We start from the raw sequence: 13113 nt of genomic DNA on the forward strand, positions 1-13113 counted from the left end.
CAATGGTCACAGAACAGAAATGGGAATTCTTCACAGTGACTGTTTGTGAACTCACTGCAAAATAAATTCCCATGGGCAATAAGTTTAAAAATAAAACCTATGTGGCTCAATGCCAAAGTTAAAAATGATATAAACAATAAGAAAAGAGCTTTAAAAAATATAAAAATGAAGGATACTAGTGTTGTTTAAATGTTACAAAGAATATAACAGAATATGTAAAAAGGAAATCAAGGACGCAAAAACTCAAAACAAATGACAGATTACAAAAGATAGTAGGACAAACCCCAAAAAGTTCTTTAACTATATTGATAGCAAAAAGTTCAGGTATGAGCATGTAGCCCCTTTACAAAATAATCTAGAGTGGGTGACTGGGGACAAAGAGAAGGCAAATTTATGAAATACTTTCTTCAGCTTTGTGTATACAAAGGAACATGGGGGAGGTCATGTTCATAATGGGGGTGGTAGTGAAACAATGGCTCAAAATGGATATGGTCCAGAAATATTTAGACAGAATAAAGGTGGATAAAGCACCTGGACCAGATGGCATCCACCCATGGATCCTAAAAGAATTAAGCTATGTAATTTCAAAGCCATTGTATCTAATTTTTAGGGGCTCATTAATGACAGGAATAGTACCACTGGCTTGGCGTAGGGCCAATGTGGTGCCTATATTTAAAATGGGAACAAAGTCTTTACTAAGTAGCTATAGACCTGTTAGTTCAAATTCTATAGTCGGGACGATACTGGAGAGTTTAAGAAAAGAACACATAGATGAGTTCTTGCTGGAAAAAATATTTTAAGCAACAGACAGCATGGATTCATGAAAGACAGAAGTTGTCAAACAAACCTGATTTCTTTTTATGAGGAGGTAGGTAAAACCTTGGAAAAAGGGGTGGCGGTTGATGTGGTATAGAGTACTTGGATTTTGAAAAAGCGTTTGACACAGTTCCCCACACACGGATTGTGTGTAAGGTAAAGTTTACAGGCTTGGAAATATCAGTTTGTAAATGGATATAACACTAGCTAAAAGACCAAATTCAGAGAATAGTGGTTAATGATTCTTACTCTGAATGGTCTAAGGTTATCAGTGATGTACCCCAAGGTTCAGTGCTGGGACCTTACTTTTTAATATCTTTATAAATGATATTGGGTCTGGGATTAAAAGTAACATTTCTGTCTTTGTAGATGACACTAAGCTATGCAGTGGAATAACGTCCTTACAGGATGTCTCAATTTCCAAGCCAACCTCAATGCACTGTCTAATTGGGCGACTATGTGGCAGATGAGGTTTAATGTTGATAAATGTAAAATTATGCACTTAGGGGCTAAGGATATGCATGCATCATACATACTAGGGGGGTACAACTGGGGGAATCAATGGCGGAGAAGGATCTGGGGGTTTTGGTAGATCATAAGCTCAATAATAGCATGCAATGCCAAGCTATGATTTCCAAAGCAAGCAAAGTCCTTTTTTGCATTAAGAGAGGTATGGACTCGAGAGAGATATTATTTTGCCCCTGTTCAAATCATTAGTAAGACTTCATCTGGAATATGCAGTTCAGTTCTGGGCACCAGTTTTCAAAAAGGATATCGGGGAAAAGGAGAAAGTGCAGAGAAGGGCAACCAAACTGATAAGAGGCATGGAGGATCTCGGCTATGAGGAAAGATTGAATTTATTCATTTTTGAGAAGAGGAGATTAAGTGGGGATATGATCACCATGTATAAATATATAAGGGGTCCATATAGTGAACTTGGTGTTGAGTTATTCACTTTACAGTCAACACTGAGAACAAGAGGCCACTCTTTACGTCTAGAGGAAAAGAGATTTCATCTCCAAATACGGAAAGGTTTCTTCACAGTAAGAGCTGTGAAAATGTGGAGTAGACTCCCTCCAAAAGTAGTTCTGGCCAGCTCAGTAGATTGCTTTAAGAGAGGCCTGGATTATTTCCTAAATGTACATAATATAACTGGGTACTAACATGTATAGGTAAAGTTGATCCAGGGAAAATACCGATTGCCTCTCTGGGATCAGGAAGACATTTTTTCCCCTGCTGTAGAAAATTGGATCCTGCTTTTTTGGGGGGTTTTTCCGCCTTCCTCTGGATCAACTTTGGGTATAGGATTGGGTATATGGGATTGTATGATATTTTTTATTTTATTTATTTATTTATTTATTTATTATAGTCGAACTAGATGGACTTGTGTCTTTTTTCAACCTGACTAACTATGTAACTATATATGAGTGGAATCTATGATCTATAAAGTTCCCCAGATTCTGTTTCAAAATTATAATTTTTTTATTGTAATTTATGTTATGTGTTACAATTAATACAAAGTTATCTAGCATGCATGTTTATGTGTGTTCTTTTTTTTATTGGCTTCAGTTACCATAACAAATCAATGTCAGGAAGAGTTCATGGATGGCTAATTAGAAAGAAGAGACCCACAATAGAAAAATGTATTTAGTGAATATTTTTGCACAGCTACTGTCTTAAACTCTTTAAAGAGAAGTATGGGTTCATAAAATAAAACATACATACTCACCAAGATGGCTGCATCTTCGATCCAGTGATGTAGCTGCTCCCTGCAGGCTTTACACCAAGATCTGAGTGATCAAAGATCACTGATTGCTCGGTTCTCAGTCTTCTGTGAGCTGAGAGCTGGTGACTATCACTCACCGGCTCCTTGCTCTGCCCTCCAGGGCTCATTGGAGAGCCGGGCTGTACAGGAGGTTGGAGTGGCTGATTTAGGATATCTGGGTGGATATCTGGGTGGATCCCAACATTATTGTCAGGATCCCTGCAGAGCTAGGACTGGCTCTGAAATGTCAGCCAGCAGCAGGCTAAACTGTCAGCGGAATCTGGGACACAGGAGTGCAGGACTAAATGCACTCCTGTGATCCCCATGGGAGAAGTATTGCCACAAAAGCTTAGGCCAAACTAATGCTCAATATATATTTTACAGCTAAAGGTTCATATTACTTTCCTGTGTAGACTAATATAACAGCATGGGTGTGTAATAAGCATTAAATAAAAGAAAGCTTATATAAACCATAACAATTAACTTTTTTTATTTGATAATTTTCTGTCTGTTAAATATACAATTTAAAGTGTTTAGTTATATCTGTTCGATAAGTGCAAAAAAGTGCAAAAAAGCATGGTGATCCTGCCAGAACTCCACAGAGCAAATGTGCTCACTCAAACAAAGAATTTCTCAGCAAACTTACCAGCCAGCCTGCAAAACAATCAAAATGGACCTGTCTAAAGCCTCATACACATGATCGGATTTTTTCGCAGACCTCAGACCTTTGCCCGAAGGTGTGTGCCTGGATTTTGTCTTGCATACAAACAGAAAGGAATTGGCCAACAAACACGAACGTATTGGTTTTTCAGCTATTTAGCGCCACCCTTTGGGTTCCTTCTGCTAATTTTGTGTTAGTAGAAGTTTGGTGAGTGTTGATTCGTGCTTTATTTTATGCTTTTCATTTTGCACCTTTCAGTTCATTTCTGAATGGCTGTTCATCAACCAGCCATGTTGCGGAATCAGGGGACTTTGACCCAAGTCCAGTCCAGAAATAGGAGGAGGAGTCCTTGGACCAAAAATTGGTTGCTTTATTAATCGTGACCAATTATGTCATATGCCTTTGCTGCGGCTCCAGGAGAATAATGCAGATGTTTTTTGGAATTATCTCTGGATGACGGACCCCTGCTTTCACCAACCCTTGGCATTGTTGACCCCCTATATTAAGAAGCAGGACACATGCATGAGGCTTTTATTTTTTGGTTGAATAATAATGATTTGATTTGTTATATTTTCTATATTTTTGGCAGATAGCATGTCTAATTTTATTTGTTTTCTTTTTTTAATGCACAATAAAACAATTCCGGAGAATAATACTTGGCTATGTGTTTTACTTCAAATGATCTTGTCAATTTTACAATGTAAAATTGACAAGGGGCACCAACATAGTTGTATCTTTGATCTTAAAAGCTATGGGATAATGGTGTTATGGTAACTTGCCCCAAAAAAAAAGCATAATAATATTATTCTTGATATCACTAGAAAAAAAAATAGTTTGCAATAACTCCATTAGTATCACCAACAAAGCAGCTTCATTATTATGCCATTAAAGAAGAAGAGAATGTGCGCTGCATTTCAGGATTTCACAATTTTCCACATCACAGATGTTAATACTTCATTGTGAACGCTAGTTTACAAGACCCACCTCTTCTGGCTCATTCTTGCTTCCGAGCATGCGTGTTTGTACTTTGGACTTTTGTCCAACGGACATGTGTACATCCGCTCGGAAAATCCAACAATATACATTTGTCCACGGAAAATTTTAAAACCTGCCATCCAACATTTGTCTGCGGAAAATCCGACAACAATTGTCCGGTCGGATTTTCCGCCAACAGCCTGTCCTCACACGTTTCCTGTTGGAAAATCGAATCGTGTGTACGAGGCTTTACAGTTTACGGTAAAAACAGAGAAATTTGTTTGGACACATTTGCAAATATATGTGTAAACTGCAGTGCCCACACCACGGGACCTCAGTATATAATGCGGTCCTTAATCTAAATTTCCAGAGCCTCCCTGGTAGAAGCACATAAAGGAATGGATGGATTAAGGGCAGGTATGTTTGGAGGAAGCCTACCCCTCTAAAAAGGCAAAGGGACGCACGTGACACCCAGCAAGAGCACACTTACATGCCCCATTTGGCATGTCATTTTTTTTTGGGGGGGGGAGTGGGTGACTAGTTTTGAGTGGGAATTCCTGTCCCACTTCCTACTTCCGACTACGGGCCGCCTAGGTGACTCCTCCTCTCCCCCTAGGCGGCCCCTCCCTCTTGCCAATCTTCTGGGACACTTCACAGGTCCCAGAAGATTGCCTGTCCACTTGGAAAACACAGCTGCGAGCTGTTACAGCCAGGTGCCCACAGTTTCAATGGAGGCGCTGTGGAGAGGTCATTGCTGGACCGTGGGACAGGTGAATATCTGTTTATTAAAAGTCAGGAGCTACACTTTTTGTAGCTGCTGACTTTTAATAAATAAAAAAAAGCCTGGAACTCAACTTTAATGTATGCAGACACAACCCTCTATTTTAAAGGATACTCATCCTGTGGATCACAGGAGTGCAGATGGTTTTGCCTTCCTGTGATCCATTTTCAGCTAACAGCAGACCGAAACCGCTGTTGGCTGACATTACAGAGCTGGTCCAGGCTCTGGAAGATCTTAACCATAAGGTCATGATCCATCCAAAAGCCTGGATCAGCACCTGGCTCAGTCTCTCAGCAATCCGCCTAGAGCCTGAGCCCCCTCCGCAGCTCAGGGCTCCAGTGAGTGCTGGAGGGGAGAGCAGAGAACAGCCAATTGGTTGTTCAGCAGGCTGGCTGGTAAGTGTGCTAGGAAATCCTTTGTTTGTGATGTGCACCTTGCTGCAAAGGCCATTTATAGGTTCGGTTGATTGCCACTTTTATGTACAGATGTGCCCTCTGCCTCTGCTGCAGTGTTATCATTTAGCATTGTTTTTAGTGCTGCCAAGTTTTACCTGTGAACTACAGAACTCCTCTCCTTGTGTTATGAAACAGAGGACATTGTGTTCTGAAGTCCTAACATATTTCCTGCCCCACGATGACTACTGTTCCTGCATATTTACAGTACAGTGAGAGTTGTTACTCCAGAACAGCAAGTGTGTTATTGCCTAAATCACCAGGTAAACATCAAGGAGAAAAGCCTAAAAAAAGAAAACCAATGCAGCTTTCACATCCAAAGACTGGTACACCTCAATATATTACATTTTGTGCTTGGGCTCAGATAAGCTTTAACCTTCATAGGGTATGTACACACAAATAATAAAATACAGGGCTTTGCTTTGTGGTTTCATGTGCTGATTTGTTTATTGGCCACATTACTTTGTTATTTGTCTAAACTGCAGGTAACTGTCTTATGTGCATGGATAACAGTGATATGATTTTTCTGTTTAGCTAACAATACAGCAGGGTGAAAAATCCAGCCTCTGAATGACTACTGTACAGTACATCAAAGCAGGTAACCAGTCACCCTGCCACGTGTTTCATTTTTGCATGATATAACATTCCAGGGTGTTGGTGCCAAAATACCAGATTCACAAGACCTGGCCTTGCATGTAAATGTGTGTGGCTAACTCTTTCTAAAATCAGATATCTCTTCTGAGCAATAGTCAGGTCATATGTCACAGTCACAAATATGTAGCCAGTTCCAGATTTTTGGACACATTCTCACAATTTCATAGGAATCCTTGATTGCCTTGAACAGAGTGTTCAGGGATCATGGAAGTAGCATATGCCAAAATCTTCACATATCTCAAATAGAATGTTAAGGCAGGCTAACTCAATGCTAACACATGTGCTTGCCACTTCTGTAAATTGTTTTTTTCCCCTGTATGTATAATTGCAGTACCAGACCAGTCCCAAAGGACAGCATCTTTATTGACATGTTCAAACTGTCAGATTTTTATTGCTTGTAAAAATATTGCAATCATAGCCCATATTAGTAGTAAAACAAAAATCTGCAAACATTGCAAGGCTTAGCAAATATAACATTAATCCTTAATTAGAATATGATACTATGACTTCAAAGACAATTGATTTTTTCTTAAAATGATTCATACTTTTTGTACTGCCAAAGACATCACATCCTAGAAACCCTTCACATATACAGGAAATGTATTCTCCATGTGCATGAAAACATACACATAGAACACACATGAATATTTCTTGTGCAGCCACAGCTATTAACAATCTAATTAATCAATTTTGCTATTGACCTGCTTTCAATCTGTTAAAAAATGTTAAACACATATGTTCTTTTTGAAAATAATCATTAACCTTTCACATAGTGTATAACTAGCTTTATCACTTTAGAATAAAAAAAAAATCCACGTTGAATGCTGAAAAAAGACCCAATGGGAAACACTCAAATGGTAAACTATACTGAAGGACACGAAAAGGCCCATAAAACATCAGTAGGGTTATAAAGGTCTATGGATTTTAATTGCTGTGTGCCATTGGGCCTTTACAAAGCAATCAAGCAGGCAATCTCTAAAGACACAAGTGCCGTAATACATTTAACAATAGAGTTCTCACCCCATCAGCAGACTAGGGTTTATGAAGGTCCCAATAGCAATTAATGACCTTGCACGCTGGAAGAAAAAGAGAAAATTACTTAAATTGCTTGCTCCCCCCACCCCCCTCAACTATAAGTTAGCAGATAAAAATCAGCTTTTTTGGAAGAGGAATAGTTTACAAATAGACAAATCACCTGCTTCTTTGCTTTTTATTTAATTTAACTGGACATTTAGCTGGCATCTGTAATTAGCTTATTCCTCATTTTAATGAATAGACAAATATGTACAGATTTCTGCTGTAAGTTACTACAGAAGTACTTTAATTAGGCTGCGAGTAATTGATACAACTCTTCTTTCATACATGTTTTAATGAATGAATGAAAAATAAAGAAAGAAAGAAAGAGAGAGAGAGAGAGAAAGAGAAAGAGAAAGAAAGAAAGAAAGAAAGAAAGAAAGAAAGAAAGAAAGAAAGAAAGAAAGAAAGAAAGAAAGAAAGAAAGAAAGAAAGAAAGAAAGAAAGAAAAAAATGGTTGATTTACTAGAGTAGCGCATGTTTCCTTTGCAAAGCTTAGTTTAAAACTCAGATTAGTGAATAAGGTGAAGTTGGTGAAAATTTGCTTTAATTTACATGTGGAGACTAACATGTAAAAGAAAACGAACGATAATTTGTCCAATAATCTCATCATGTGTACTTGTACCAGGCATTACAATGCCAATCCCAAGAGAAGTGGAGAATATAAAATATTTTTTCCTGCCTGCAGCAGACTGATATCATCTCAGTCTATACTACTTCACTTAAGCTCAAAGACTGCCTTTTAGTCTCTGTTTAAACCTGCGCGGTAAGAGGATTGCCATTATTTTGATTGGGGCCTTTTCACACCTGTGAGATTCGCTTCCATGCTTCTTTTATGTGCTTTCTTTAGTGTGACATTGCATGTTTTTGGCATTATAGATTTCAATAAGAATGCATAAAAAAGCATGAAAAGTGCGGGAAAAAAAAAATGCATGTTTAAAGTGCTGTAATTAAAAAAAGTTTTTTTATTGCATTTATATTTATTTTAAAATGTTAGTATGCAGGAAAGTATGGTGGGGATCTTTGTCTAGGCCATTTAAGCTAAAACATTTCTCTCTTTTCAGAAAGTCAGATGGTATGCACTTACAGATATGTATTACCTTTTAAAGCATTAATGTGCAGTACTTTCCCCTTTCTTCTCAAAAGGTTGTCATCATTCAGGGCCAACTTTTTACTTTGTGAGCTAAAATGCTACTGCAGGGATGATACATTTTTGTAAATATTGGTGCCTGTATCATTTTTGTTCTTAGCTGGGCACATATATCTCACACAAACCCCTGCTGTTGCCTCTTACTTCTTGAGCTTCCATGAGATTACAGTGTTATAACAATTCAAGAGAATGATCATTTGGGGAGAGGAGAAGAGGGACATTCTTCCTCCTTGTCTGCAGCACTTTGTCTTGATATGTCCCCTTTGGGCCTAGGCATGATCAGGTTACTGGAGCTATAGGATGGCATTTCACTGATACAAGGTTCAGATTTTGAAAATGTATGTTATTACTGAACACTATGGCTTGTCAGGAGGATGTTCTTGCAGACAATACTTATGAGCCCACTTTAGAAGCAAGTACAAGTAGATTTTTTAACTGGAAGAAAAGAACGGCTGCACACCACAGGAAGGTTCAGATGATTTTATTCCAAAAAATAGCAATAAACAGCCAACAAAGACAGAGTGTCCGAACCCAGGAAGTGCCGCGTGCATTTCACATTGACTTCAGTGCTTTTTCAAGGTTTGAAGAAGCACTGAGGTCAGTGTGAAATGCATGCATCACCTACTGGGTTCAGACACTGTCTTTGTTGGCTGTTTATTGCTATTTTTTGGAATAAAATTGTTGGAACGTTCCTGTGGTGTGCAGCCATTCTTTTCTTCCTATTGATCATCAGTGGGTGGGCCGTGGCTTGCACCCAGCCCATTCGTACTGTAATGACTGCTCACCTGGAGCGGTGTCTTCCTTGTTTAAATCTTCTGATTTTTCAACTGATTGAGCTCACTCATGAACAAAAAACAACTATCCATTCTACTCACCTAGGATCACGGGCACCTGCCCAAATATGACTAGATAACATAATATGCTAAATTACATTAATATCTAGCAGAATTATAAAAGATGAGTGTCCCATTTAGCAGGAAAGTGGTGTGGGCGTGTTACTCAGTCTTTGTTAATAACCCCCACATGAGTATTTTGGTTTAACTGTGAAGTACACCCAAACTGCAGTCCTAATGGTTGCCTTCAGAGACAGCATAAATGGCTCCTTATAAACAAATAAAAATAATAATGGAATATAATGGAATACCCTGCTGATGTAGACTGTATGCATATATTCCTCACCAGTCCTGCTCCCTCAGTCTAATGCCGCGTACACACGGTCGGATTTTCCACAGAAAATGTTCGATGGGAGCTATTTGTCTGAAAATTCTGACCGTGTGTAGGCTCCATCAGACATTTTCCATCGGAATTTCCAACACACAAAATTTGTCTGGATCTCAATCTGGAATCAAATCTGGATCTCAAATTTTCTGACAATAAAATCCATTGTCGGAAATTCCGATTGTGTGTACACAATTCCAACACACAAAGTTCTACACATGCTCAGAATCAAGCAGAAGAGCCGCCCTGGCTGTTGAACTTCAATTTTCTTGGCTCGTCGTACTTTACCGCATTCTTGACATTTGGAATTTCCAAAAACATTGTGTGACCATGTGTATGCAAGACAAGTTTGAGCCAACATCTCTCGGAAAAAATCCCATGGATTTTGTTGTCGGAATGTCTGAGTGTGTGTATATATGCATTAGTAGAAATTGGATAACGTGTGCATATGCTTAATTTATCCTAGATTTGGACTTCATAAATTTAAAACATTCATTACAATAAATAATTTTGATGGGATTTAAAGAAAAATATCACAAAATCAACATTAGGATGAACAAACCTGTGTTTAGGATACCCATAACATTTGATCAGAATTCAAACCTTTTACCTTTCCTAAATGGCCACTGCACCTTGCTGGTCAGAGCACTTTGTCCCTGTATTAGTTCTGGTTCTAGATACAGATCATCCAAATCTACAGTCATGGCCAGGATAGATTTTGCAATGATTGCTTATTGCTCTTTATCAGAGCATGTTCTTTCTCTCTGCATGAAAAATCTAACACATTTGCTAGAACAGCGCCCACTTTTTCAAGGATTTATGGGCAGTTATAGAGAAAGAACATTATTTCTATAATACAAACCTTATCTCCTAGAACAGTGATGGCGAACCTTGGCACCCCGGATGTTTTGGAACTACATTTCCCATGATGCTCATGCACTCTGCATTGTAGTTGAGTATCATGGGAAATGTAATTCCAAAATATCTGAGGTGCCAAGGTTTTCCATCACTGTCATAGAATAATAATAATCTCACATACATGTCAAACCTTTTAACCATGCTGCTTCCCTGTATTGGGGCATGTCCATTCAGTCCAAATAGTATGTGGCTAAATAGGAGAAAAAAAAACCTGAAGTTAGTCCCCAGAGCTAAAAAGGGTCCAGATGTTGTCAGCAAGTCTTAAAAATGGATGCATATAAGCCCCCAAAAAGCCTACCTGCCACGAGAATTGTCCTTACTAATTTTCCTCCAGAGAAGTGAGCAAACCCCTGTTTCTGGCCTACCCCAAGACAGAGTGGAGGGCAGGATGTCACAGAAAATTACATGGATGGGAACCGTATTAAAGTGCATGTAAATACCCCACCCTCCCGGTATGACAACTGTACGTCTGCTACTTGGTTCCCAGAGACAGCAAGTAAAGCTGTGTATCTGAGGACCAACTAACTGTACACAGCAGGGTGGGGGTTACCATGAAGGAAGAGTGGAGGGGAAAAAACACAGATCACCCAAATCACACAAGTATATTTGCCAGTAATTTAAAGATTGAAAGTTTGCCACCAACAGAGAAACCTTACAATGCATCATGATATCATATAAATGCTTTAGTAAATTATTCATAAGCATGAAAAACAATCTAAAAATAATACAAAGCAATTAATCAAAACTCCACAATGAAGAGCAAACCCTTCACAAATATTAGAAAAGCATTTTTTTAATTTAAATCTGGTGGTACTGTAGTTCAAAGTTTATAAATCCACTTGTAATAGATGCTCAACGAGATCTCCACCTCTCGTGAGGAGAAATTATCTAAGGTTGTAAATATAGTCATCCATGATCTGTAAAATTACACCCAATAGTTGAACAAAAATTGCCATCTCTATTGTCTCTTATTCATAAATCTATGTTCTGAACTTATGTTTTATTTTACCTACATAAAAATAAATGTATTGACATCACATCAAATAAACCACTTCAATCATGGAGCAGTTAACAAAACATTTGGGGACAACAAGTACACCATTTCATAATCTGCACTGTAGACATATACTTACATTGATTGTATGAACCACATTTAAAAGTACCTTTAATAGAAGGAATGCAGCTATGTCTCAGAGTGTGAAAATGACTGTGAGCTCCATTAACAAAAGCATCTTGCATGTGGTATTTAGGTGTCCGGACACATTTTCTCTAAATATCGCATTTGATCCTAAAACTGTCAATTCACTATACTGTTTTGCAGTATTTACCACAAAACACTGATAACACTAAGTAAATACCACATTAACAGGCATTAAACGCAATTCACAATAGTAAATAATTTAAAAAATGCACGTGGTAATTAAGTAGTGGTCCAGACATGTGGCAATGATGGAAGTGATGATTTTGGTCATCACACCTAAATGGGCAGGGCATGGAAATGTTTAAAAAAAGGGTGCCAAATCACAATCTAAAGAGCATTTGGCTAGTCTAACCTTATTTGCCAGTGATATGTTGCATTGCTCTCCCCTACATCCCTAATGGAGATTTTTGGGGCAAATTTATTGGAGTTTCAGGCCATGCATCCATGAGTTGTCATGCATCCACATTCCTTTAAGCAGCACACTGTACTGGATGATTTTCCTGAAGCAGAAGGGCTCTCTAAATTTTGTGTATCTAAGGACCAATTTATGCTTCTCTTTGGAGGACTGAGACCAGTCCACCACACTGCGTAGTCATTCCATACCACCTATGACCAAATTGTTAGCTGTCCTGCACTTTCTGAGCAAGGCCTCCTATTAGATGGTAATGGGAGATATTTTAAATCTACAACATCTTTGCAACTGCATTGTTTGCATGTGGGGACCATGGCTGTAAGTCCAGGACATTGTAAAGGCCCGTACACATGATCAGACTTTTTGACAACAAACACGCAAATTAGGTGTTTTGGAGTAACATCCGACCGTGTGTATGCTCCATCGGACAAACTTTTTTGGGTTTCATCTGACTTTTGTTGGCTGTGCGAACGGACAAACTTTTTGACAACATAAGTCCGATGGAGCAAAGTCTGATCGTGTGTACACAAAACCATCGGACTTTAGTCCAACGTACAAACACGCATGCTCGGGAGCAAGGACCAGCACAAAGAGGTCGGTCTTGTAAAACTAGTGTTCGTAATGTAGAAAGCACATTCGTGACGTGTCAAATTCTAAATGCAGCGCACATTCTCTTAATTTTTAATGGCTTAATAATAAATATAATTTGCTGGTGATACTGATGAAGTACTAACAAACATATTTTACATAGGATTTGTGTTCTAATGATATCAATAAAAAAAAAAAAATTTGGTCATTTTTTTTATTGTGCATTCACAGCATAAATAAAATTCTTACATTTTTAGACATTAGTCTCTGTCATCACAATTCTAAATTTAAAATTATAAACCAAAAGAGAAAATGATACACCGAAAACAAAAATACAGATCATAAATCATACTTAAATAAAAAAAATACAACATACTAAATTAGTAGCCCCTAAACTCCCCAGACCACTGGCCTTGTTGTGTATCCTGGGGCTGATCTTGCCACTGAC

Source organism: Lithobates pipiens, unplaced genomic scaffold (genome assembly GCF_037356315.1).
Source record: "Lithobates pipiens isolate NorthernLeopardFrog02 unplaced genomic scaffold, aLitPip1_a1.2 Scaffold_13, whole genome shotgun sequence".
In the NCBI taxonomy this organism is placed as follows: domain Eukaryota; kingdom Metazoa; phylum Chordata; class Amphibia; order Anura; family Ranidae; genus Lithobates; species Lithobates pipiens.